General features: G+C 40.3%; 1 protein-coding gene across 1 annotated transcript in view; it reads right to left on the minus strand.

The window, feature by feature from the left end:
- The window catches only part of LOC138245621 (teneurin-2-like), a 768,805-nt gene that overhangs the window by 211,344 nt on the left and 533,604 nt on the right, over positions 1-23,857 (minus strand). The window contains exon 3 of the mRNA XM_069199352.1: positions 21,993-22,060. The gene's annotated coding sequence lies outside the window, so the exon portion shown is untranslated. The remainder of the gene's footprint in view (positions 1-21,992; positions 22,061-23,857) is intronic.

Here is a 23,857-nt window from a genome sequence, read left to right on the forward strand (position 1 = left end):
TAAACCGAATAAAGTAATTATTGACTGATTTATTGATACCCTGACTAGAGTGAGGGTCCTTGCTTGGACAGGGGGTAACCTGACTGCCAACCAAAGACCCCATTTCTAACAACCAACTGTACCTTTAGTTCACAGTGAAGCACTAATTGTGCCTAGTAGCAGCAGCATTCTACTAGTCAGCTTTTAGTTCCAAAATCCAAATTAGCATGGAACAACCTTGGTGCTAATAAGCTTATGTGCTTCTCATAATTTCAAATAGTTTAGCCTAATATATTTCAAATATATTCCATTGCATAAAGCAGTACCCTCTCAGGAAGGCTTGCTAAAGAAAGAGTTGCTGGGTCTAAAAAGGTCCTAATTTTGAAATAAACCAGGTTTAACCTAATAATTTGAACCCCAAATGTTTCGATTGTACCCCTAAGCTATGTCATAGCATTCTTATTTCTAATTACTGAGTAGGTTCTCTTAAAAACATGTTAGGAAGTGAGACAGGAAGCTTGAACTGAAGGTTTTATCGCAAACATGACATATAAAATTCCAACTTAATAATGAAGTAACATTTATATTGAACAGCAACATGCCTCTAGAGAAAAATCAACCACTGCCTCAATAAATTATGCATCAAACTGAAACATACAAGCTGTTATTAGAAGAGGACTGGCTTAAATTAGTAGGTACAGCACTGACAACACCTACAAGATGTTAGGATAGTTGAGACAGGATATAGTATAAGAGAGTCAACACAATGTAGAAGAAATATCCAAGTAGGATTTTACTTTGAATATATAATTAATCTGTGATAACATTTTTATTTTTATTTCATAAAGTAAAGGAAAGGAAAAACAAATCAATTGGAAATCACACAAAACATAATTCATCAACTCTGAACACGAAATTGATTTTTACAAATAAAATGACAATCACAATTCCCTCCCAGAGGAATCAATAGCTAGATGTTATTGTATTAGGGTGTATCCAAGTACAGATCCATATGCAACGGCCACTGTTTCCGACTACACTGTTCATAATCACTATGCTGATCATATACCTCTGGTACCTAATGTAAGGAGTGCAATCCCCTCTTGTAGGAAAAAAAATAATTATAATTTTTAAGGAGGGAATCTGAGAACCAATAAGTTCACCAAAACAGATGTCTTTTGCTGCGTTGTTCCCAATCACTAAATGATCACATTCTAAATTCAAAATTAATTCTCAATTACAATTACTTAATGGAAACTATCATAAAACCTTAAAAGGTATGCAGAATATTTTTCAGTGTTTATGTTTATGTTCTTGGAACAGTATTTGGTTTTGTATATGTAACCAGAGCATACAATAAGCACAGAAATTGCCAACTCTGACGATGGATGCAGGCCAATGTAACTTCAGTGTATTATATGAGATGAGGTCACAAGAATTGATTAATTGATCTAAAAAATACTCCACCATGCAAATACTATTAAAGCTAAGTGAGCTAAGAGTGGGTCAATAAGACTTACTCTTGCTGCCACACTTTAAGGCTAGGGGTTCATAAAAAGCTTGAATCGAAAAGCTCTAACAATAGTTGATCAACAACTTCTCAATAAATATAATCACATAGTTCCTTTTGTGTGCTCTGGATCCACCTACTGGCCCCAGAACGCAATTGTGGATCATGGGTCACTTTTTCAAGTACCTAGGAAAAGAGGTTGGTGATGCATATTTGCACATGCCATGTAGATTGAAGGCTGGTGAGGGTTTGGAAATGACTATGTTGCAGGGATATTTCCACAGCATTAACAATGTATCTTGATAGAGAGACTGAAGGATGTTTTTAAAAAATGGCAGCTTGTTTTGTGAAAGTACTTAGGAATCTCTTACCATCTTGCTCTAAGCAACTACATTTTATCTGTTTTTTTATTTCATTTTCTCAGTTCAGCCCTTGCATTGTATCAGGGCATGACTGGAGATTGGATTCAAGGGACATGTTGCCACTCCACGTGTTATTTATAGGAGGTGTTCCTTTGTGATATGTGAGATAAACTAGTGCTCCAGTGTGGGATTTCATTATAAGCTGTGATCATGGTGGCTTTCATTTGGGCTCAGATTGAGAGCCCATCTTGAAAATATATGTGAGATTGTCTATAGTATTGTCTATAACACACAATGGCTCCAAATCAATTAACCAAATAAGCATTATTGAAACACATAGGCAAGGGTATTAAAGAGTTGTGACATATGTTCATACATGTTGCACATCCTTGTCACTAGATGGCATGCAGGTCACAGAGTCACATTGCTAAACCTGAAAGTTCCAAAGATGTGCTCTTCTTAGGCTACTTAGTTACAAAACATGGATACTGCCAGGGTAGGAAGAGTGATAAAAAGCACTCTTGCATTATGGTAACCCTTTCAATCTCAATGGTGCCTGGGCTCTCATCAAATTACTGATGCCCAACAGCTGTGGACGTGAATGCTGGCCAATGCAAACACAGTGCAAAAACACAACAGGTAATGATGTCATATGAACTGATTAAGTCGCTGAAGAATATTCTTATACAAGCATGATCTAATAATGCTCAGGGTATAAGCACCCAGAACTAAGGTTTGCGGCAGAGCTCAGCTGTGTCTGTGCTATGATTTCAGCATTAAAGTCTTATAGTTCCAGTTAGAAATGAGGTCTTTAGTTGGTCGAGGTATGCACCCTGTCCAAGTAGTGGCCACAACCCTCGTCAGGGTAATTCGGATACACACCATAACCTGTGCTCGCCCTCTGGCACCTTGGCAGAGACTAGCTAGGCTTAACTTAAGAGGGAATGTGTAAAGTATTTCTGCAAAAGTTAAAGCAGTAAACTAGCACAGCACAAAAACAACAGATATCCAATAAGTAGAAGTTGATATACAAATGTTTCAAGATTAAATTTAACTGGGGTGCTTAGAAGCTTAAAGAGCACTCAGGGCTATCTGGTCACGCTAGATCAGGGAAAATGTAACCTTCAGGCTGACAGTGATGGAACGCGATCTGTCTACAGGGACCAACCTCATCCCGCAACAATAGTAACTTGTGTGGAGGTTTGCGTCGATGTTGAAGGTCCAATGCGAGGAGCAGAGGAAATGATGTAAAGGCAATGTATTGGTTGTCATCCACTCAGTCAGAGATGCATCATCATTGAGTCGTGCAGTCATTGACGCAATGTCCTAGAGGTACAGCGTTGAATTATTTACAAAGAAGACGTTGTGTCATCATTGAGCAGCACAGCTGGGGATGAGAGGGTGATGCATCAGAGCCAAGGGTGATACGTCAATTTCTGACCCACACAGTTGGTGCTGCAATGTCCTCATCCTCAGTGAAAGCAGCGATGCATTGATATCAAGGAGAGATGCAGCAGTTCTGATCAGCGCAGTGACCATGATGAGTGTATTTCTGTAGAAGACAGCTGCAGAACCCCCTGCCAAAGGCCCAGGACTGGATTAGCACCACTTGGCAGGGTAGGACTCACAGCTGGCAGAGTACAGAAGTTGTAATAGAGTTGGATGAAGTCTTTGAGGTCCTTGGGACTTTGAAAAAACAGAGCTAAGCCAGGAAATCCTTGGAGTCACTTTGGTTCTGGGGATGTAGAGATGCACGTCCAGTCCTTCTCACTTACAGGCAACGAGGGCAGCAGGGCAGCCAAAGCAAAACAGGAGTCCAGGAAGGTCTAGCAGAGTTCCAGCAGAGTGGCAGTCCCTTCAGCAGCACAGCAGTCCCTGTTCCTGGCAGAATGTCCTCAGGTCCAGAAGTGTACTGATCTGGTGGTGTCCAGTACTTATACCCAGTTGTGACTTTGAAGTGCTGGAGCCTTCAAAGCAAGGCATTTGAAGTGCAGAAAGTCCCTGCCCGCCGTTCTCTGGGTCCAGATATATATCAGGGAGTTATGCAGCACTCTCTGAGGGCTCAGGACCCAACCTATTCAGGTGTGTCAGCTCCACCCTCCCATTTTGCCTAGGATGACTCATCAGGATGTTAAAGGCCCATCAGGATGCGGATTGCCAATCAGGCACACCTAGCTTCCTTGGTGTGTAGCTTTCTGGAGGGAATGCACAAGAGTCCAGACTGCCACCTACCCAGACGTGTATTCAAAGGCACAGAATGGGTGGAGTAGGAAAATGCCCACTTTCTAAAAGTGGTATTTTCAGAATCACAACTTAAAATCCAACTTTACCATAAGTTGTGATTAGTAATTGTGAGTCCAGAGACACCAAACTCAAAATATCTATCAGGTCCCAATTGGAAGTTACACTTATGAAATGTAATAAGGCAATCCCAATGTTAACCTTTGGGAGAGAGAAGCCTTATAGTAGCATTTTTCATTACCTGGACATGTAAAACGTAAAGATATATGTTCACATTTTTAAATACACTACACCATACTTGGGGCTGTCCATGACTTACCTCAGGGGTGACGTGTATTAAATAGGAAGGTTTGGGCCTAGCAAGTGGGTTATCTTGTCAGGTTAGCATGGCAGTATAACGCTGCCCACACAGGCTATGCAGTGACAGGCCTTTGACAAATTTAGAGGGCTACTAAGGTCAGTGGTACAATCAGTGCTACATGCCCACAAGTAGTATTTGATTTACAGGCCCTGGACACAGGAAGGGCACTTTACTAGGGACTTACAAGTAAATTAATTATGGCAATTGTGGCTAGGCCAATGTTACTATGGTTTAGGGAAAGAGCACGTGCACTTAAGCACTGGTCAGCAGTGATAAAGTGCCAAGAATCCTAAAGCCAGCAAAAACGAAGTCAGCAAAGCAGAAGTTCAGAAGGCAAAAAGTCAGGGGGAAACCATGCCATGGATCCCATGCCTGACACCCCCCCCCCCCAATCCTCACTCTTATTTATATGTACTCGAGCTCTGGGTGCATATAGTTTTTTAAGAACATTAATTTGATGCTGTGTCTTGTCTAGGCTCAAATGAATGACCATGAGAACACCATTTGATCATTCGGTGCTTTCCAATCACCTAGGCATAGTAATGAAATCTTTGAAGCATTTCCTAAGTATCCCTTCATAAGCACCTGCTGAATTTAAGGCCTTTATTAGTCTGATTCATAGAATAGTTGTGATGAAAATTGAACCTGGACATCTAAGCACAGTGATTTGTTCATTGCTTATAATTGCTTGCACCCTGCAATTTTGGGTAAGGAACCCCATCACCTTCAAGGTTCGTGGCCTAGCACCACAGAGAACACTAAGGCTCTCATTCAGAACATGGACGTGCATATCCGCCAAGTAAAAAGTTAGAAGTTGATGTTTTCTGTTTCATAGTTATCTGACATCCATAATGCAGTTTGGAGAAGGCTCTGAGCCTGCCTTATTGGAACGTCGTAAGCTGTCACATGGCAACAGGCGAGGCTATCACTGGGCAGGAAATGGACGGGCATTGATTAAGTAGCATGAAAGGACACCTAGTGAAATTAGGAAGGAAGTTATAGGCTCGTCCAACAATAGTTAAAGATAAAATAGCCAGTGTCTTAAGATAACTATATTGCGTGGCAAAAGAATCCAAGAGGTCTAACTTCCTTCAATACAACTGGCAGCTACTGACGACTACATCATTCCACTGATTCAGCTGGTAAGATCGGAATGGTATCGAGAAGAATAAAAAAGCGAGTTAATTTGGTCGTTCTGTTGAAAATGAAAATATTCTACTCAATCGATATTATGTGGTTACAATTCTCTGCTACTACAAGGCAGTCTCCACTAGATATATGCACATGAATATCTTTCATACTAAAAAACATGTTGTTGAGGTAAAAGAGGTCTGGGCGGCTAACAGCATCCAAACAATATCGAACTGGTTTTGCGTGCTGTATTTAATTTAGTTTATTTTTAAGGTGCTGTCTACAAAGTGATTTGTCTTATGCACCTTTCTTAATAAGTAAATAAATATGTTTAAAAAAACAAGATGTCAACAAATGTTGATCTGGATTCCAGCTAGGTGTCATTAAATAACAAAATAAAATATGACTTTTCTCGACCATCACGTCATGGACAAAGCCAACGTTTGACAAATATTGCTTTATGCCGTAATTCCATAGATCAACAAAGACAAGTTAGATCACAAAGACACATATCAATGAAACTAAACGAAGGCAGTAAGAAATGGCAAAACACGTGTAAAAAGTAGATTCTGAGTCTGAAACAAGAATGTTAATAAAAGCCAATAAAATTTCTCCGATATCATTACGATCTCTCATCAATATGCATCTGATTTTGCGTTCTTTTTCAACATAGTACTTTTAAGACTGCTGTAAAAAGATTGTAATGGCTGTGAAGGCGTTTTCCATGTTTGTTAGTAATTTTCACAATTTGTTAAAATGTTTAGAATTTTAGAGGAGCAGCAGTGGATCTTTATTTCAACAACAATCAGTACATTACAATTTGTGGCCTAAGAAGCAATGTCAAAGAGCTTAATTAGGATGAAAAGGGGTGCTAGGTGTGGGCCTAGTCATTCACAACAAGTCGATATTTTTAATAAGGATTAATTTAAAAAACTCAAGCTTGTATCGGCTTCTGCTCTGGCATGTTTATTGATTAACATTTGCTTACACCCCATAAAGGGCTCATTAGGCAAAACTTCCATCTCTTAGCAATGTTTCTTCATTGTTTAAATGTTATTGAATCATTAAAACAGTTAGAAAAATATGTGAGTGATTAACATTGCGCAAACATGTGAGCACCCGTTCTGTACATTTAACATTTCCGTGCAGTGCCGTCACCTACAGCATTCGTCACTTACATCAAAGAAAATGAGTAATGTTCTGCCTTACTGGTTATAGCATTTGTATTTCACTTCTGGTCTATGAGAAATGCCCTCGCCATCTGTGGAACTGCATTTAACAGCCTTAATTATCTTCAAAGAAGAAACTGAATCACTGTTATTCCTATTTATATTTCCTGAGTGTTTTGAAGCAATATATGCTCGTATACTTACGCTGCACTAGGCTGATAAATGCTGATTAATAGAGTAAAGCCAGATTTTGACTGCTCTGCGGCATTTCTGTAAAAGTGGATGCCTCGTTAGCTGCTCATATTAAGCATTCCAGAGGGAGGAGGAACGACGATCCCCACCAAGTCGCATGGTTTAAAAATAAGTATAATCAGACATATTAACTGAGAGAATGCTACTTACTAATTGGTTAAGAAAGAGAGACGTTTTTGCCCTAAAACGTATGATGTATGAGACGGCAGGGCTCCTGCTGCGTCTGCAATAGATGTTGGGGGTGTGCGCAATGGCAAGAGAGGAGGAGCACAGGTGTCTTGAGGATAGATGGAAGTTTAGTCGATGGTTGACGTAAGACAGTCCTTGGTTGTGTAGAGCTTGGTAGGCGAACATGAGGATCTTGAACTGGCATCTCTTCTGGATGTAGAACCTGTGGAGTTTCTGAGGTGAGGGTGATGTGGGTCCTTTAGGGTGGTTCAGTATGTCTGGCTGCCACATTCTCTATGGGCTGGAGTGTTTAGAGGAGCTGGGAGGAGATGCCTGCATAGAGAGTGTTGCCGTAGTCGAGGCATCTGGTGACGAGGGCCTGGGTGACGGTTTCTCTGGGGTTGACAGGGATTAATCAGGATATTCTGTGGAACTTGAGAAGGGTGTGGGAGCAGGAGGAGGCGACTGTGTTGAGTTGTAGTTTCATGGTCAATTTGTTGTCGAGGGTAATGCCTAGGTTGCATGCATGGTCTGTGGATGTTGGTCCGAGTTCTGCTGGCCACCAGTTGTGGGCCCAAGCAGAAGTGCTCTTCCCAAAGATCAGTACTTCAATCTTGTTGGAGCAGAGTTCGAGGAAGTTGTCTCTCATCCAGTTTGCTACATTGGTCACAGCATTGCAGGAGTTGGTTTTGGCATTGGAGGGGTTCTCAATTAGTGGTAGGATTAGTTGAGTGTCATCAGTGTAGGAGGTTATGTTGAGTCTGTGAGATCTGATGACTTCTGCGAGGGGGATCATGTAGGTGTTGAACAGGGTGGGGCTGAGGGAAGATCCTTAGGGTATGCAGCATATGATGGCCAGTCAATTAGAGTGTGGTGGGAGATGATATTGAATGCAGCAGAGAAGTTGAGGAGGATCAGGGCCACAGTTTCTCCGTGGTCAAGGAGAGATCTGATATCTCTGGCAGTGACAGTGCAGTCTCAGTGCTGTGGTTGGCCTGGAAACCAGATTGTGACAAAGTGACTGGCTGAAACACCTCTCATTCAAATGTTTGAGAACTATGATGTAGCTTCTAACTTAAACAACTGTATTGTTTTAGCACTTGAATCAATCACTCTGCTTGTAAACTTCTGCTCCCATTGCAAAACACCCTCCACTCTGTGGTTCTCTGTCTCATGCCCTAGATTGCTAAGCAACTACTGTCCAATATCTCAATCTTGCTCCTGTTTTAACATGTAAAATATTTGGAAAATGTCCAGCAAACGTCCAGCTATTTAAATTCAGTGGGTTACTAGATGGCACCCAAACCGACCTCAGACCACTACACAGCAGTGAAATCTGTGTTCACACACCATCCTGTTAGAAAACCTTTTCAATATCAGAGTTGCAAAGCATCTTGAAATATCTGCACATCTTTTAAGCAAATACACTCAATAAATCAAACCTTTTGTGACTGTAAACCTCTTTCTCTTCACTTATTGCATATAACGTTCTGCAAATATCCTCCATGAGATTCACTTTGTTTAATGCCTCAATGTAATTTCTTCAGAGCTCCCAGCTCTTTTAGCTTCAACATTTTAAATAATGCAGATGGTATACCAATGATAGTATCTATAACAGATTTCATTAGTGGTACTCAGGAGAAGTTCGTCTTGTATGACGGCTGTAGCAAAATGGTTCAATGACAGCTGCCTTAAAGTAAATGGTTGAAAAATGAAAGTACTACTATTTGGCAAGCAAAACTAAATCTGGACCCACCAGTGGTAGCCTTCCTAACTGGGTCAACCCCCATCCTTTCTTACAGGGCATGTAACATGCCATTTGTTTGTACCAAAGTCTGACTTTCTCCACTCAGGGTCCTCAGTGACAGTAAGGTTTGCATTGATGAGACATGTGATGAAAGTTCTGCCTTTCTCACCTACCTGGTCTAGCAAGAGACGTATCCAAGTTCTAATCACAGTAAGACACTTGTCCAAGTCCTAATCACAGTGAGACTCAAACTGTATCTGAGTTTGCCTCCTTATTGGATGCAGATGTGGCAAGTGGTCCAGTGTACTGTTCATCGTTACCCCTCCATACAGTAACTCGATACATAACCATCTAAAAGCTCTACATTAGCTACAAGTTTAGAAATGTCACCTTTAATTCCCTCTGTTTTGTTTTAAAGGTCATGTCAAACTAAGATCCATTCTATATTCAATCTCTCTTTCAGTGTTAAGTCCCTTTAGACACTTCACGTTTGTCCTTTTCCAATATGGTATGCATTCCAAAGTTCACAACAGCCAGAATTTATGGGGGATCCTTCTCTTTCCAGTCTGCATCGCACTAGAACTCTCTTGTGCTTGAACTTTGGCACATCAAATCCAAAGACGTACTCAGGAAGAATCTCAAAACATGACTTCTTAAGCTCTATGTCTTTTACTTTTTTCCTCCCATTTCTACTTCTTTCTCAGTCTACGAGCCCTACACACCCTACCAGCACCACGACAGCCCTTTTTGTTAGCTGCTGGTGCTATCAAAAACTCTAATTCGTTCACAAGCCAGGTGTTTTTGTCATCTGCAAGGAGCTAGGCTAACTCCCATAAGGAACAGTCTGGGTATTATTATACCATAGTTAGGAATCATATCATGGGATCAATATATTCCTCTTGTTCGTATTTAGTTTCAAGTTGTTACTCGTTTGTATATCAAAAGAGTAAATGATCAATTGTGGATCTCAGAAGGATCACACAGATAGGTGTCAGCATACAAATAAAAGATGAGCCACAAACTGAATCAGATTCGGCAAGAAATATATACGAACGTTAGCAAATAAAGGGGAAAATCTAGCCACAAGGGGTTGCACAGGTAAGCTCTTATGCCGGCAATTTCCCTTTTAAGTCCCCCATACCATAATAGAAAGGGGTGGGTCCAAGCCAATGAGAAACCTCAAAATACTGCTGTAAAAAAACATTCCAGCTGCAACTTGTTGACAACGCTACTAAAACTGTCAATAGATCAAACAAGATCACTGCCGTGAAAACGACTATTAGCTTGGAATTTCAGGTTGTCAAGAGCAACCACCATAACTGACTCTGCTCCCATTCTACGATGGAGCTCGGCATGAAGAGTGCAATGTTGGTCATTTCGTTCCATAAATTCATGAAGTGATTAATGATAATCCTCCCAAATAAAGCTGAAGGAAACAATAAATGGGAGATCAGAAAAGCATGTTTTGTAATCAGGTGCATTAGAGTTTTAAAGCTTTTTTATGAATGTATCTTCACTTTAAATAAACTGCATCTGGACCTTGATACAGGAAGTTTATTTTCTGATTGCCATTGCTTGTACAATTAAAAGGAAAAAAGTTTGTGTCACTTTGGCTGGAAATATATTTTGAGAGTAACTGTGTAGACCACAAGGAATGACAATTTTCGTGAAGACTTGAAAATCAGATATTGATTCAGAAATAGAATACTATTTACACTATGTATGAGCTTGGCACAAAAAAAGTAACAAACTGTCTCTATGTCTCATTTGTTTAACCGCAAAATGGAATTATGTATGCACACCTGAGTGCAAATTGGTATTTTTGTGCTTACATACTATACGCAAACATGTTTGCTTATAGAAGTGTTAGACAAATTCATATGGATATGCTGTTTCATGTGTCCGTGGGCCAAGAACATTCAGAAAATATGAAATAAAAATTCCTTCAAAACAGATAGGTGGCATTATTGGTAGTCACAATAAACCCATATTCTGCTGAAACACCCTTGACATCGAATGGGGCAAAACATCTGCAAGAAACAATACACCTTCTTTTTAATACTGCTTGCAACTTTGGTCTGTGAGCTAAACCACCAACACTGGAAGCTACAAAACTCTATGTTTAATAGTAATTTTACTGTTGCACAAAATGTATTATTTCATTTATCATATTCCACCAAGCAGATATCAGAAGATAATGAGCTTGGAGGTATACTCCCAGGAACAAGTGAAACTCTGCCTTGTTGCCCTGCTCAGACACTTTGGAGCCCTTTCTCAAATAATCATTGAAAGTTATTATTTTCACACTGTATATATACAATTTAGATTTTCGTACAGTTCTTTTTTTTGTTAGTAGATTCAGCAAACACGACAATAAATTGAGGATTTCAATGTTAACACCCACTGCCATGTACTTAAACCAATAGATTGACAAAAAAGTAGGACCATCCATAACAGTTGGTATTTTGTGATTAAGGTATAATTTTCTCTCCGCCTAGACGATATTTTTCTAGGTTTAGAAAACACTGTTACTTTACCCCCGACAGATAAAAGATTGTTTCTCTGATTTTTACATTAAGAAGATTATATGAAATACGTGTTCGTGCTAAATGTAGGTTTTCAAACTGGGTATAACAATCTGTCTGAGGCTTTTGTCGTACTACATTTCCAATGCGTGCCCTCTTGCCATTGACTTGTGTCTGCCTATGAGCGTGCCACTCCCTCTAATTCAGCATATCCACAATTCAAACAGATTTTCTCCAACCGTAACATTAATTTAAGATACAAAAATTCACAACATGAGTGATGATGTTCCGTCTTAAAAATCAAAACTCCGTGAGGCTAATTTCGAGAGTTAGGTATCCGGTTTCGTGTGCATTTGTACATTAGGGGTGAACAACATTTGAAGACGCTCAACAGTTATTGTGATGTGGCTAATTATTTGCCGCCTTACGTTGCAGCGTATTCTGCTTCGATCTTCCTACACCGAAATGCAGTTTTCTTACCACTGACTTTTATAGCGAATGAGTGTTCTGCATACGGGCTAGCTGTGACTGTTTCTCGTTGATTCTGGACATGTGTCGGTTTTCGGCGCCTGTGCTTGCAGTGCTCTTTCACGATCTCCCAGGATGAATGTTCATCGGCACAGAAACTGTGTAGGCTGCTTTCTCATGAATGACTCGTGTGGGAAGGTTAAGCCCAATTACAGTTGAGTGCGAAATGGTGAAAGAAGGGCGGGAGGAGGAGGGGGCGTTGAGTTAACCTCGCGAAGGAAAGTCCTACTTTCAGGGGAAAACTACATCAAATAAGCCCGTGACCCTTTTACGTATCTTTAGTTGTTTTTAAGAGAAACATGAAAATGTCACGAAGCAAAACCTATATACATAATTTAAATTTAAATAAGACAGACAGGAAGATCGAAATAATGATATAATATGGAGTGCGCCTTGGATGTTTTGGGAATGGTTTAAAGGAATTTAATATAAACCACTGATGAAATAAACACTCATCGCCTTCATCTGCAGAATATTAATACAATTCTGTAAGCAAGATCGCTTAAGGACACAGGCTGATAAATTATCAAACAAGACGCACACACCTAAAGGATTTTCGGGGAGAATCGTGCATTGCTGACTGTTTAGGCTAGCAAAGGACTTGACGGACAGTTGGGGAACTCACCAATGTCAGTAATTTCAGAGCTGAAATAATAACTCTCCTCACATGTGTATTCGTTAAGATCCTTTACAAATATTTTTCATTTTTTCAGACACCACAAAGAAATAGACAACAGTGCTCAACGGTACACTGCTCCCCTTTGAGCATTCAATCAGGAAGTCGAAATATTCATGATTGTCATACCAGTGTACATTTTCTAGATGCAGAGACGTCAAGTTGCTGCTAGATGGCAGTACTGTGCAGGGGAATCTCAAGCACTCTTCAATGTTCCTGATCTGGAATGCCACATACAGTTTAGAAAACAAGCAGATTGTTCCTTACTATTTCCCCTAAATTTTCCTAATGCCTTTCTCAATAAGAAGCTGTGACAAAACGCTTGCGAGTTTCATATGCACAAATTAGAATGCAGCAGGTCGAGCACATTGAAACGCTTTTCTTACGCTTGGTTCAGCTTTTAGCATCGATTTCCTTAATGTGTGTAAATAGGAAATAGTAGAACTGTCTGCATCTGTTATTGTGTAGTAAGCGCAGAAATATACAAAATATGAATGTTCTCTAATTGAACAGCTGCAAAAAAATAGCTTTGACTCATGCGAGAACTTAAGACAGAGCAATCAGTGTGTTGAGTCATCACCATATTATATTATACACATGAAACAATGCAGAGTGGAGTACACCACTCATTGCCATTGCCATTTGGATTGGGGGACAGGCAGGAGAAGAGACCTCCAAGTTAGCCATGATTTCCTTTCCCTCCCTCAACATAGTTATAAGAAAAGATTATACTTGACTCAAGAGAGGCGAAGCCTCCAGTTGAGGTGATGCCCCTCCACTCATTCAACAATGGTTTGAAATGTAATATTAACTGAATATGTCATTGACAAGATTAATGTTTTGAACTAAAAGAAAACACAGACATTCACCAGTTATTTTTAGCAGAGCTACTTATAACTTGCAGCTACACCATAATCTGTTTATGACCTCATATATTACATCACTCATGACATATTCTATAACACCATATGTGACAACACTGATGACATCAGATCAATCAATAAGTGTGCTCGTTTGTTTTAGTTTACATAGTTGCGGTTTACAAAATGGATGTTTTTCAAATGAATTAAAAAAGTGTAGAAGTACAGAACGTGTTATAAATCTTTGTATTAAAGAGTAACTCTATGTGCAGATGACAGTTGATGGGTTCTGTCCAGTATGTTCCACATACGTTTTTTTGGTTCTGCATAAAAAGTTTCCAGCAGGGAAAAGATTCTACAAAGTAGATACTAAGGGCCAGATGGATGAAAGGATTTTGCATTAAATGTTGTGAATCGGTAAATTCCACCGTTTGCGAATGCAAAATCGCCTTTCATGATGTATGAAAGGCATTCGCAGTGCAATATTAAGGAATCACTAAAATAGCGATCCCTTAAAATTGTGACTAGATTTTGCGAACATTCGCACGCAAATACCAAATCACAAATCAATGTATCAAGCATTCGCAAATTGCGGTTAGTCGCAAAATGGGTTTTTGCATGTGTAATTTATCACAAATTGAAATCAGGTGGTAAATAGGTGCAACCTATCTAAAAAGACCAAGAATGCATCAGCTCTTTTCAACAATGGCTGCACTCTACGTCATGGCGAGGAGGATGAGGATCCTGGCAGGTTTGAGGAGAGGGAGGAAGAGACAGGAGTGCATTTTTAGAGTGTGCATTACCCTTTTTGAGCAGAGGAGGGGATTTTTGACAAGTACAGGTTGAACTCTACCATAATACTTGACTTAGTAGCTGATTTACAACCCCTACTGCAGCGACACACACACACACACACACAACCAATGCCATACCCTCTCATGTGCAGGTATCATGCTCGCTGCACCTCTTAGCCTCAGGAAGCTATCAAGGGGTCATAGCAGCAGCTGGAGGTGTATCTCAAAGTGCGCTTTCACACATTTTTCATGCATTCCTAAATGCAATGTTAACCAAAATCCATCTGCACATGAAATTCCACAACACCCTATAGGATTTGCAAGCAACTAAATTTGATTCCTACGAGGAAGCCCAATTTCCACACGTCATTGGCTGCATTCCCCCTGGCCTCTGCATTAGGAGCAGGACGCTCCTTTTCTGCTGTTAGGTAAAACGGGCATTAGTGTCCCCCCCCCTGCTTGGTGGAAGGGCCAGTGGAGGCCCGGGGAGGCCCCTAGAGATCCCGGGTCCCAGGAGGGGCCTGTCATTAAACCAGAGGGGGTGCGTGGTGCCCCCCTCCTGCCCTAAGTTGTTTTTGCTGGCTTTGGCCCCCTCGTGAGGGCTGGTTGAGGCCCTGGGCCCCCAGCAATCACGGTCCCCGGAGGGGCCTGTCTATAAAAGAGAGGAGGTGCATGTCGCCCTCCTCTGACCCCAGTGTATAAGGGAGGCCCCCGTTTTGCGCATAGGAGCGCCGGGGCCCCATTGTTCGCCTTCTAGGCACTGGAGGTGCCTTCATCCAACCAGGTACTGTTTAAAGGACCAATATAGTTGCAATCCAAAGTTCTTTCTACAGACTTTTGTTTGATTCATATATTACCTACCTGCGTTTGATGTTTTTACATATGTGTATGCAAATGTTCCTTTTATGGACATGCTTGCTAATATGTTTTTCTAACTTGCCATATGTTTTCTAATGTTCCTACTATGGGCGTTTTATGATATTCTTATGACAAGTGTTCTAATGTGATAACGTGTCTCCTGACTACTGCTTACGTTGCAGAATATTGAGTAACCTGTGTGTTATGTGTGACTACTGCTAAGTTGCACAGTAACTAATGTGTAACGTTCTGACAACTGCTAAGGTAGCAGGATAGTACTGATATGTGATGTTTGGTCTGATAATTGCGTTGTGTACAATACAGTAAATTTTCATATAATCTGGTGTTGTGTTTCCTTTGTGGTGGGGATATTGCATCACATGTGTGTATGTGTTGTGCAAACGCTTTACACATTGCCTCTGGGTTAAGCCTGACTGCTCATGCCAAGCTACCGGGGGTGAGCAGGGGTTATCTTGGACGTGTAACTCCCTTGCCCTGACTAGAGTGGGTAAGTTCTGCCTGGTTGAGGTACATACCCTAGCCAACCAGAAACCCCATTTCTAACAGGTATTAATTTGGGAGACGGGGTTCCTCTGCTAAGTTAAAAATCGACTATGGTTAGGTTTAAGTAAAGTTAATAGAAAAACTGCTAAATCCCCAGTAGCTGTGGCACAAAGTACAAGCATTTCCTAAGGTATAACAAGTTAAATTCCAGCAGTATCACCAATTTCAAAAGATAACCAACAGCAAAATGAAATGCCCAAACCATTTTAGACAAAGCGAAAAAAAGAATGAGTAAAAGGAGGCCAAGATTCTGTAAATCAGAAGGGGAACCAGAGTAATTCATTTTTAAAGTTTAAAGGCAAAAAGTCACTGTCTGTTGTTGACTGGGACTTAGACACAAATTCAGACCAACCGCAATGGAACAGAGGTCAGATTTAACAAGCAGGTCATAGCAGTCAACATTTTTATCTTCTGACTTCTCCTCTCAAATGGAAATGAAGATGCTCCAGTTAGGCATTGTCCACGATTTGTGCCGGGGTGAGTACTTCATAGCCTGACACATCATTGAACTCCCTCTGAGTAGGGTAAAACAGGAATTAATAGCCTCCAAGTTCACTTCCTGATTTGGACAGATTTGTCAGACTAATATTCCACCTTCATATGTGGTCAAGGCTGAAAACTGTAGTGCCAGGCAGGGTTTCACAAGGTCTGATACCTTTATCCAGAGATCTTGCTGAACTGAAAATTCTGAAGCAAGTGTTCCAGTTTTTTTTGATCAACTTGGGTGAAACCTTCATGGGCTGTTAAGTGAGTCCTCTTCTTCTAGCAGAAGTTTTCTTTCATCAGGGCCATCATGTGCAGGTGGAGTCTTCCCAGGTCCAGGAACATTCTAAAGAGTTTGTGGGTGAGGTGTTAGATTCATCCTGTGCATTATGCAATGATTTGTGAAATTCCGCCACTCAACTATTTTCTCACAGCCCCCCATTACCCATGTTGCACTTCCTGTTTGCATGGTCACCAGTTTAAATATAGCACAACGATTCTGGCTCCAGACAGGCCTGTCTTCAGCTTCCTTGCCACATCCATGTTAAGATTAACTTTTCTCTCAGCTGTATGGATCTCTTCCCCACTGTGACTGGAGCCTGAAGGTCAAGGAGGGTTTTCAGAATGAATATGAGAAGCGCTACATTGCATCTCATACTCAAAAGAGGTAGTGTCCTGGCTGTCTTATCACTTCTTAGACAGCTAATGACTGGTGGTTAGCTGTTAACATTAATCTTTTCTTCCTGGGCTCAAAGGCAAACTGTTTTCTTCTGAGACAGAGATGTATATTCTAGTTCTGGAGGAGCTGAGTGAAAAAACTGGTTTTAGGCCAGTTTTGGCTCCTTTAGCTCATACTACTTTTTTCCACTTAAGTTATCAAAAATCTGAATTTGCAAGTAAATCAGATTCTGAAAACAAATTAAGAAACAATTTATAATATTTTTCAAGCAGATTCCCATGCGAGGATAAGAAATTAAGAATTTAGTCAATATTTAGGCCTGTTCAAGATAAAGTCGATCAAGGCAGACACATTGAAATACCTTTTGGGCTTTATTTCACTGTGAAAGTGCACTGAACCCAAAATGGTGTGTATCTTATTTTTTTATATTGCCACCCTGACCTATAGGTAAGATACAAGGTAGGAACAACTAATGAATATGTGAAAATAAGCTTTCATATATGGTAAAGCAGTTTTCCTTGCCATTTGTCACTGTAGTGGATTAGGTTGAAGTCCAAGCAGGGTACATGGGTGCTCCTTGCTCCCACATATTTTCATTGTAATTGTGAACAGTGTAAACAAAATCACTACTGCCTACATTTGACATTTAACTTCCACATCATAAGTGTATTTTCTGTGCGCTCAACAATGGTGTTACAGGACTGTTAAATAGACCAATAGGCTGAACTTTATTTTACCCCATTTAGGGCCAAACCACATGCACTATGGTACTAAATAGCAATGTCACCGTTTTCAGAGTTCTAATGCAAGCAAAAAAAAGGTGTATAAAAAGGAGAAAATCCAGGGTTGCCATGTCAAAAAAGCTAATTGGCCACAACATAAATATTACAATTATAAAAATGAATTTGCATTCATTGTAAAACAAAGATTATATTCCCATACCAAAAAATTAACTAAGCCAACCAGTACTCTTTAAAACCTTCCGAGCTAGATATTTGAATCCAAATATTATCATAAATGTCAATGAGCAAGAGCTCGTCTTTGTCAGAAATGTAGGACTTTGCCAATGTAAGGTAAATCTGATTAATAATGAATCCACAGTTACAAACACACTTCAAGGATCAGTCAATCAAAAGCACAGTGTGCAATCTCAGATCTCACTAGACACAGTTTAGCAGCTTCCACCTCTGGTTGATACACTGATAGATACTTCTTTGAGGAAATGTAACTGTGTATTTCACTGAAATGGAAGATGGCACACCACTTCAAATGCTGCAGATTGTTGCAAGTTTTTTTTGCCTTCACACAGAGCCGCTCAGGCCTAAACTATTGGCCACAATGTTAAAGAGCCAGAAGAGCCCACACAGACTTAGGCCTTAATTACGAGTTTGGTGGACAGGAAAACCCATCGGCCAAACTCCTGACTGGGTGGTTGCCACTGTGCTGGCGACTTCCCTGCTGTACACGTTATGACTTTCTCGCTGGGCTGACAGGCAGAAAACAAGGTTTCCACCCATCAGCCCAGCATGAAAGTGGTAGCAGCATTGTTCCTGGTTTGTAATTAAGCCAGCAGCAATGCTGTCGCCCTCAGGGGGCACCAGCACCGTCGTAATGCACACTGTCTGCACAGCAGACAGTACGCATTAGGAGCACTACGAGGATGCTGACCAAGGGGGCTCTTGCACTGCCAGTGTCATGGGCATGAGCAGTGCAGGGGCCTCCCTGTGTCCCCCCTGCAGCTACTCTCCGCCAGCCTTTTCATGGCAGTGAAACCGCCATGAAAAGGCAGCTGGAGAACCAGGTTGTAATCAGCAGGTCGATGATGTGTGCAGCGCTGCCCTGAAGGACTGCAACCTGCAACCACCGTCAGCCCATCGGGAACATCGATCCCGGAGGAGATGGAGGTATCCTGCTGTATGGACCACCAGGGTCATAATTTGGCAAACGGACAACCACAGCAGTGCGAGTCTGGCAGTATAGTGACTGCCAGACTCATAATTAGGCCCTTAGTGATGGTGATCAAGGTTACTAAGGGAGCAAAAAGGGACAGTCTCATACAGCGCCTACAATGCACATTTTGCAAAAGTTCACAATATTTAGGTGACTAAAAATGTAAATAGTGCTTTATAAGCCAGTGTTTTGACTGCCATTTTCATGTAAATGCAGAGAATTGTAAGTCCACACCCAAAACGTTGAGTCAGAGCTACATCTTTTTTGTTCATTGCTTTACTTAACTTGAGAAGGAATAAAAACCCGTAGCATGCTTTCTCGTGCTTAGCCCCCAGACTGTGAAAGTCCTCACCACATTACAAAAGACGAACACTGGATCTTCTTGTATTCTGGAAAAAAAAGAAACTGAAGACTTACGGCTTCAAATCTCCTCTCACTAAATTTATTTTTCTATTGTTGTTTTACCATAGCCACTGTCCTTCTTTCTATGATTCTGTGTTATATGTGTATCACTCCACTTCTTTTGTGGTTATTCTCCCCATAAAAATACTTAAGGTAAATATATTTTGTGAAACCGAGAATCTATCATTCAAAAGCAAATAAAGAGCTCACAAGTGCAGAATGTACCTGGCAGACTATGACAGAAAGCTAACACCATTTTCAGAAGAATGTTTATCATCAGAAGAATCATCACACACAGAAAATACACAAAAGATGTGAGAAACAAAATACGAAACCAGGCTGAACCACCTATCAATCAATCAGGATTTATAAAGATCATCTAATCACCCGACAGCCTATCCAGGTGCTTGCAGGCCCCCGAGAAAGCAGTGAAAACGAGGGAAAAGCAATGAAAAGGCACACAAATACAGGAAACGCAATGAGAAAGCAGTGAGAACGAAGGAATCACATTGAGAAGGCGCACAGAAAACGGGGGGGGGGGGAATCAAGGAGAAATCATTAAGAATGAGGAAAAAGTAAAGGGGAAAGCACTTTAAAAAACGTGGGAAAAGCAAGGTGAAGACAGGAGAAAGAGCGATGATGCAGCGCAGGGAGAACTGGGCCTGGAACCTAGAAGGAACACAATATCCTATTCTGCTCCTGTTGTATGCCACCAAAAAGAAACGTTTTTGATAACTGTAAAATGTAATGTCTAACCATGACTGATGCATGTGTACAGTGCACTAGTAACACGATTCACACAAAGCACAAAAACAAATGATTAAAAAAAATACTTATAACACAGAGGAAAGCTGAGACAAAGAAACAGCAGGCCTACGTCTTCAAAACGCATTAATCGCCCACCCATCTATTCAAACGTTTAGGAGTACAGTGGTTACGCTTTGGACTCACAAAGGATTGTATTACTAATATTAGAATGCTTTGACAGTCAAAGCTGACCAGGAGTACTTCTTGAATCCGTTATTAAGTATCATGTAAATGCAATTGAAGTAATTACTGTCAAAGGGAACATATTTTCCGAGGCGAAATCCATTCCTTAAAGCCTCCTACTAATTTTGGGGGTGTTCTCTTCTTTTACCATCTTGAAAATTGTGCAAGCACCATAAAACCAGCATGTTTGGAGGTGTTCAAAGCTTTCAAGCCACTACCACCTAGGAAGGCTTAAGTTCCACTGATGGTAGGCATTCAGCCTATTTTTTATCAGTTTTAACTGTGGATTTTGAGTTTCAAGTAATACTTTGCACTCATAAAAAGACAATTTCAACGTGTTCTGTTGGAGGAAGGAAGCTATTGTTGGTGTGTGATAATGCAACTCTGAGGGGCATCCTGGTTCAGAAATACTCTGGTCAGTTACACCTCTGCGAATTGGAATGCAGATAAGCTATAAAAACTGCCCGACAGCTACAGCAGTTAGTGTTGCAACAATGTAGGTCTCCAACTATTTCGCCCATAAAGAATGAAAAAAGACATTGTTTGAATTCTCAACGACAGCAATGAAATCTGGAGTAACACCAGAAAGTTAAGGTGGAAAAACCATTAGTACCGACAATAACACAACAAATAGTGGGGCATACCTGCATATGGTCACCAGACAAAGTTTGTAAGCAGAATAAATGTGGCAGAGAGTGGCCCAATCACTAATCAAGTTATTCTGAGAAGGAGATGGAGTTTCTCATTCAACACACGGCAGATGAAATTACAAATATTCACACAATGATAACATTTAAAATCAGTTGCCATTTGCCAGAGCCGTATCGTCCCCATCAACACTATTTTATGCATTTCATCTGAATCATAAAACGACGTAATATTTGCCTAGATTTTGAATAATGATTCCCTACTCCACTGCACATAACTACTGAGTTCAACATCATTAGCAGATATTAAAAAGGTCCACACATTTGCTGTCATAATGTGTTTGCTAATACTATCAGACATCTATGCCCTGGTATATCATATAACCTACAGAAAATAAGAACTGCATTTTTTCCTATATCCATTGTTGGAGGGGCAGAATTTTAAGCACATCATATTTTTTTTCGGAAGCCAAAGGGAATACCTTTAAATCCCCTGTCTAAACTTGGTCAAGGTTTTTCGCTTATTTTCAGCTGTATATATGACCGCACAGATAATGTAGCTGGTATGTAAATAATGTACTCTCATAATTATTCCCTATGAGTTAAACAATGAGAGGTTGAATACGAAGACCACTATATTTTCAAGTAATAAAGTAAGTAAATCTATGCTTACGGACAACATGTACACATATGTACATTTGTGAGTTTTCCCTAACCCTCCAGCATCATAAAGCCTTCGCTGATCATGTACATAATACATTATATTAACCCAATATAGTATTCCGGAACATGCCTATGGCAACCTGCTCCATATGAAAAATAAGCACATATTTTACTATACATTCTAATATATTTCCGTTCCGGAAACACACAAGGGTTTTTTAAATAAAAGAAGGTAATGAAAAAATAATTATTTTGTAGTATTTAATTTATACATCGCAAACAAGCAAGTCCTGCTTCTATATCAGTTTGGCACGTTTAAGGACATATACAGGCACACAGAACTTGGCTACAGAAGAAGCAGATAAGCCATCTGTAGATTTGAAACTGTGCACACCACTGGGAAATAAAAAAACATTTTAAGAAGGAAAAGTAAACTATTGAAGGAAAACCTACGTGAAGTAATTCAGAAGATTTGGATCCAGGGACGTGTCTTAAAATTCTCAGGAGAATTCAATACCCATCTGGAACAGAAAACACAGAAGGACAGTGAGTACAAGGTGCATTTATCATTTGTGTAACTCATCAAGAATCACATTATTTAAAATACCAAATCATCATGAAGTATCTGGAATTGTAGAAATATCGTACAGAAACAGCAGCTAAATATGAAATATACCCCTACAAGGACATTAGCTCCTACACATGTCTATAGGCTTTGGATTTTTTTATGCACAAATACGTATCTTCCGAGGCGCACATGACCCTTTGGCTCAGACATCATCATTAGTCTATCCTGATGACACAGTGAATTTACTAGTTTGTTGAGCTGTTGATACAACTTGCATATAATATAATTCTCTTGTTTGCACAATATAATAATATAATGTTATGACTGCCCTAAGTAGCAAGTGCATATCTTCTCTTTGTTCACAGCCCTGCATATGTGTCAGCCAATGAAAGTATGATTAGGTCTGTGCTTAGGCATTATTTAGGAAAAAAAAAAAATTCTCCTTTTCACCTCATTTTCATTCACCCGGACATATTCTTATTGCACTGAGCTTGGTTAAATGAATACTTTGAATGGAAGAAACCTGCTTAAGCCAAAAACAACTGTTAGGCCATGCCACTTCCTCTTCTCTAAGGGCCAGATGTATCATTATTACCAATAGCGATTACCAAATTGCATTTTTTTGCGAAACGCATTTAAGCAATCGCTATTGGAATGTATGAAACTCCAGGAGTGTCATATAGAGATTAGCAAGGTCTCGCAAATGGACCAACCTCATTAATCTTCATGAGGTAGGTCGCAATTTGCGACCCAATGCGAATGGCTTCAATCACAGAGATGGTGGCCTGCTGGGCTCAGCAGACCACCATGTCTGTGACTGCTTCTAAAGAAAGCACTCTTTTTTGTTGTTGTTTTTTTTGTTTTAAACGCTGCCCATTTTCCTTAAAGGAAAACGGGATGTGTTTGAAAACAGAAAAAATAAAAGTTTTCCTTTAGTTTTTTAAGAGTAGACAGTGGTCCATGGGACCATGGGACCACTGCATGCTCTTAAAAAATGTTTTCACATGCATTTACAAAGGAGGAAGGGTTTCTTGGGGACCCCTTCTCCTTTGTAAATGGGTTACCACCTACTTTCAATGGGTGGTAGAATGCAAATGTTTTACAAGCACATTTGGGTCACAAAACATTCATATATACCTCTGCAATTCGGTATTAGGAAGGGATGCCCTTGACATGACCCTTCCTAATACTGAATCAGTATGTAGTCGCAAATCCACTTTGTGATACAGTAACAAGTTACCGAATAGCAAATTGGACTGATACATACCAAAATGCATTTTTGCAATCGCAAACGGGGATCGCAAAAATGTTTGATGCATTTGGCTCCAGATTTCTTTGTTAGGGTCCTAGTGGGAGATTCCACCTGAGTTCTAAATTGTAGATTCATGTTCTAGGCAATCCCAGGTGCATTGTTAGATGTACAATGGATGGTACATGCTGTTCAGTACTACCCAGTCAGGACTCTTCAAAATATTTTCCGCTTCTCATATTATACAAGCTGACTGAACCAAATGGAAAGGTAAATTCATCACTGAAAGGCTTACAGGCCGACACGTTGCACCAATGTCTCTCATTTCATACTAAAATGATGTGTCTTGGGAAGACAGACTGCATGCTAGCTATTAATAGTGCAGCAGGTGCAGAACACCAGGTCACTGGGCTGAAAAAGTCAAGCTTCTCCCAAATCGGAGCTTCCAAGTCAGATGGTGGATGCCATCTTTTCTCGTTTTGATGAGGGCAGATGCTCCAT

The sequence above is a fragment of the Pleurodeles waltl genome, chromosome 7 (assembly GCF_031143425.1).
Source record: "Pleurodeles waltl isolate 20211129_DDA chromosome 7, aPleWal1.hap1.20221129, whole genome shotgun sequence".
Classification (NCBI taxonomy): domain Eukaryota; kingdom Metazoa; phylum Chordata; class Amphibia; order Caudata; family Salamandridae; genus Pleurodeles; species Pleurodeles waltl.